The sequence below is a fragment of the Rhipicephalus microplus genome, chromosome 1 (assembly GCF_043290135.1).
Source record: "Rhipicephalus microplus isolate Deutch F79 chromosome 1, USDA_Rmic, whole genome shotgun sequence".
In the NCBI taxonomy this organism is placed as follows: domain Eukaryota; kingdom Metazoa; phylum Arthropoda; class Arachnida; order Ixodida; family Ixodidae; genus Rhipicephalus; species Rhipicephalus microplus.
Genome location: NC_134700.1, coordinates 254,212,546 through 254,217,857, shown reverse-complemented (window position 1 = coordinate 254,217,857; position 5,312 = coordinate 254,212,546).

The window sequence follows — 5,312 nt, the reverse complement described above, 5'->3', positions numbered from 1 at the left end:
CAGAAGCAAGTCAGCTTAATTCGTATAAATACAACACAACCATCATAAAACTGTGGCGCATATCTCGTGTAGGGGATTGTGGGGACTACAAGAGCTTCCAGCATAATTCTTCATCGTCATCAGCCACAGAGCGAAAAAATTTTACTGAGCTCCTTGCAAGTGTGCAGCGTTACCACGCTTCTCCAAAGAATGACGAAGAATGGCATAGTGAATGCGTGCCTACTATACAAAATGATTTATGGCGTAGCGGGTACCCTGCAAGTGTGCTTGCAGCAGCTACCCAAAGAGTGTTTAAGAAAGGCTCTGAGAGGCCGCTCTTCCAGCTTTGCTGTGCGTCCCACGCAGACCCGGTGGTTCTTTTCTTCGCTCGGATACTCTAGGCCAAAAGCAGTGTCTCTTGTTTAAATATGATTAGCATTTCTCCAGTCTGCGTGACGGGTTTCAGGAAGACCAAGCTTCTGTCACGTAACATCCAGCCGTTGCTATTTGCATTGACAATGTAGATGGACCAGAGCCACACCTACCATAACACTGTCAGATCTATAGAGCTCTGCTCTTCAGGACCGCCCCGCCACGGTGGTCTAGTGGCTAAGGTACTCGGCTGCTGACCCGCAGGTCGCGGGATCAAATCCCGGCTGTGGCGGCTGCATTTCCGATGGAGGCGGAAATGTTGTAGGCCCGTGCACTCAGATTTAGGTGCACGTTAAAGAACCCCAGGTGGTCAAAATTTCCGGAGCCCTCCACTACGGCGTCTCTCATAATAATATGGTGGTTTTGGGACGTTAAACTCCACAAATCAATCAATGCTCTTCAGGACTCGTTTTGGGGTTGAGCGTCGTCCGTCGGGCCTTTACGTAACCGAGCTAAAAGATCGCAGCCAAACGTCATCTGGGTCGCGCGTTTCAAGCCATGCGACCCTCTTTTATGGCTCTAGAACCAATAAATTGAGTTCTTCGCGGAGCACCTCAGCTGATTCACAACTGAGTCTGTTATTCCTTAAAGTCCAAGAAAAAATGAATAAGCAAACACAACTATAACAAAATGAAAAGGAGGCGCTGAGGGATGCATGATACGCATAATACAAGAGCGTCAGCTAATCAACCAATCGGACAATTAAGTCAAGTTAATTGAATGGTAATAGGTGCGCGTAGAATCAATAGAAGCGAATAAATTGGTTCGCCCTAATTGAAGGCCTAAAAAACGACGTTTAGTAGGTACGTTGTACCTAAGCGTAGGGTTACTCAACTAATACTTGATTTATACTAACTGAGGGCCTAATCGGACCCCTGGTAGTGTATAGCTAGGTTCTCAATAGAGCTAGAAGGACGGTGCTTGGATTCGTTGGCGCATTTCGAACAGTTGACCTATCATTTGACTCATTGTGTACACCTTGATGAACGGTGAGGGAAGGGCTGACGTCACTCCCGCAGAGTCAACGCTACCTTGGCGCTAGCAGTGTGTGCTTCGTCTCCCCGTCGCTCTATGGCGCCTGGTGTTCGCGCTAGTTCTTTGGTGACGTCAGCGCTATGTTGTACGTGCATGGCTACGAGATCAATCTCGGAGGCCATGGCACGTGTCGTGGCACTCGCTCGGTGGTGCTACACCTCCTCAACATAAGTAAATCTAGTTTTTGGTTCACTAAGTATTACGGCTTGGTGGCCTTAGCCGCCGCCAGATATTTAGAAGTAAAGGGTACAGCCATATCAATCCATCCATCCATTCATAAGAAGCCAAAGCAACGCATGGTGGCGCTGCGACTCCGGACAGGCAGCGCCATCTTCGGAGAAAAAGTAGAAATTGGGGATGTAGATGGCGCGTTTTCCCTTCGCTTCAATTCGCTGCCGCTCGCTTACGTGCTCATTCACAGGGCGCGCGCTGCGTTTGAGTCACCTCACAATGTACCGCTTGCAGTGCGGCTTCACAAAGATCTCTGAGCTGTACAAGCACTTCAGAGAAGCGAATAGAACCAAATTAGTAAAGCTCGTTAGTCAAGTTTATGATGTGGAGCAGACGATGGCAGACGAAGATGCCCGAGTCACCGCGAAATGCATTCCTCGGGCCCTTCATGATAATAGCGTGTACGACGTATGCCTTGAGGTAAGTCTCATTCTGCCAACATGAAACCGCGTACTCTATCAATGTGCTGTGTTGACGTTTATGGAAAGCATATAATTGTTGTTTTAAGGTGGTATCTATCAGTAGCGGCCGTGTACTGTCATGTGCAAACGCTTGCGGCGTGCTGAAAAAATAAATAAAAACTAAAGTTAAAGGGTCATGGTAATAAAATGTCCGAAAAGTTGTAGGGTCCTGTCCTTCGTGCCGCGCATGAACCGCTGACGTCCCCGCGAAGGAGCAAGCTAAGTTTATGATCATGATATGTGGGGTTTAACGTCCCAAAACCACTATATGATTATGAGAGACGCCGTAGTGAAGGGCTCCGGAAATTTAGACCACCTGGGGTTCTTTAACGTGCACCCAAATCTGAGCACACGGGCCTACAACATTTCCGCCTCCATCGGAAATGCAGCCACCGCAGCCGGGATTCGAACCCGCGCCCTGCGGGTCAGCAGCCGAGTACCTTAGCCACTAGACCACCGCGGCGGGGCGCAAGCTAAGTTTAACCACAGCAAGTAGAGTTGAAGTGCTCGCTTTTTTTTTTTTTCGGCTCTCGTGTCAGGCTTGCTCTATCATTCGCGAATGCGGCTGTGTTCGCCGGCTGTGACTAGATGGGAAACTGATACAGCTTTACACGTGGAGAGCATCCCTCGGTGTTTTCTGCATCGTTGTCGCAGCCCAGAACACAATACTTCGGACTTCGGCGACGCTTCCGCGGGGCCGCTTCTTTTATCACGGAAAGGCAACTTCGCACAGCGAGCGTCTCGTTTTAGCGCGCCAAGCTGCCGGCACGGCGCCTAAGTTCGCCGCACCGACTGCAGAACGCGTTGCATGCCTGTCGCACGCGCTCCTGTTTCGGCGAAACGCATTCGCCTGCGACCTCTCCCGCGTCTCTCCTCAAGTGTTCCGGAGCTCGCCGCTAGGGCCAGGCACGGCGTTGTCATTGCTCCGCAAACTTGAGCTTCAGTTCCCTATAGCAACGCTCGCTTCGCGCGCGCCCTCCTCTGAGCATCGATCTCTAAGGACTAGCTATAGCATCACGCCATACAATCAAGGGAATACGAGACTCACTACAATTTATTTCTGGGCCAAGTAGTAAAAATAAGGAAAATGGGTATTAACAAAAGAACTGTTGACAAAATAAAGAAAAAACAAGTATTTTAAACAACTAAAAGTAATGAATAAAACGTACACATGAACAGTTGTCTGCAACTGTGGTTCGCTTCACCAAAGCAAGAAAAAAATTAAGACATTAATAATATATATGAAATAACAACAAGTACAAAAGAAAATAAATACTAACGTTAAAGAAAGGAAATGAAAAGTAGTAATAACTGTATGAACATATCCGCCATGGAGGTCAAGTAGTTATGTTGCTCGATTGCTGACCCACAAGTCGCAGGATCGAGTCCCGGCCGCATTTTCGATGAAGGCGATAATGCTTAAAGTACGTACGTAGAGCGCGTTAAAGAAACTTAGGTGGTTCAGATTTTCGAAGTCTTCCACTACGGCATCTCTCATATTCATTTCGTGGTTTTGGGACGGTAAAACCACACAATAATTAAATTGAATTGATTATGCGCGCATACATGCACTCGAAATTATTTTACTCAATATATCTCCAAATAAAAACACACGTACAGTTCTATTCGTGCGTCGCATTAGGGGGCATTTTAATCGCCGGTAATTTTTCTTTTATCTGGGCCTTGAAGAGTAGCTGACATAGTCGCAAAAGCTCGGAGGTGGGGTAGAAACGTGTATAAGTCCCGACACACTGGGGCGAAGGTGAACGAATGCTACTGAAGAAAGTGCACAATAATTGAGCTTGACATCAATTACTTTGATCCCAAGCTCACCAAATCAGCTGACGCCTCTGACCGATAAAACCACTGCTCACAGATTGTTTCCGAATCCTAAAGAAGGCACTATCAGAATTTCCGGTCATCATTGCGTGACCCGAGCGATGTCGCGTCTGACGTCATACCACCGCCATGAAATTTGAATGAAATGGAGCGTTCGGCCTGGCGTTGATTAAGTATTGCTTTTTCTGTCAGCGTCATTTGTTGCTCTCTGTAACTCACGGGCCGTATTCTAAAACGATCGCGAAAGGTGACTGTCGAATTGCGCGATGTATAGTCTGAATATTTCATTAAGTGAATCAACCGCTTCTCATGTCATTGGCCGTTGGTGATATCTGAAGCATCTAAAGTCTCCCAACACAAGAATGAGCGCTCTGTATCAACGCCGAAACACCCGAATGTCGCGTTGTTGAGTGTACCGGCTTCTACGTAGTGTGCATAGGTTTGGCTACAGCTACTTAAGAAGTGTTTAAAGCGATTTTATCGTTTCTTGTGCGATAACTTGAAACACAACAAAGTAAAGAATCCAACCTTGCGTTAAATGTATTTTTCTTGAGAGTTAAACAGAACGTATACTCAGAGAATCTAGCTGTGGGGTGCCACCACTGTGCAATCGTCCCAACATGTCTTCGCGAGCAACTCATGGTTTATCGTTAACCATGCGATTCGATTTGTGGGGTTTAACGTCCCAAAACCAACATATGATTATGAGAGACGCCGTAGTGGAGGGCTCCGGAAATTTAGTCCACCTGGGGTTCTTTAACGTGCACCCAAATCTGAGCACACGGGCCTTAGTTAACCATGCGAGAAACACGGCTCACGCTGCTGGTTCCTTGAAACTAAAAAAGAAAAAAAGGAAACCATGCGCACTCAATACAATTATTACTTAAAACACACCAAGATAATACTCACCACAAGCTTCAACGTAAAGAAAAAAAAGTGTTGCATGCATCCACCAAAGGTTCAGAACCAGAAGATTCCATCTGTACTAGACCTCACCTCCAACTGTTCGTTTATTACAGGCATGTCAGGGGCGCCGTAGAGCAATGTGACGTTGACAAAAGCGCCGTAGATGGCGCCATCACTTTTCCAAAGTTTCTCAATAGCTAATCAGCGCACACCAAATGCGACGGTTTGGCGGTTGTCACCCTTTGCGATCGTTTCAGAATACGGCTACAGTGAACCACCACGTGTCGCTTCATGGTTATCACTATTTTGCTGTCACCACTGTACTGCCATGCCCGGAGCCTCTTATAGTGACGTCTTTCGTGACGTTTCAAATAAGGTCACATGACTGTCCCGCATATACGACGGCGACCAGACCTCCCGCTGCATAAG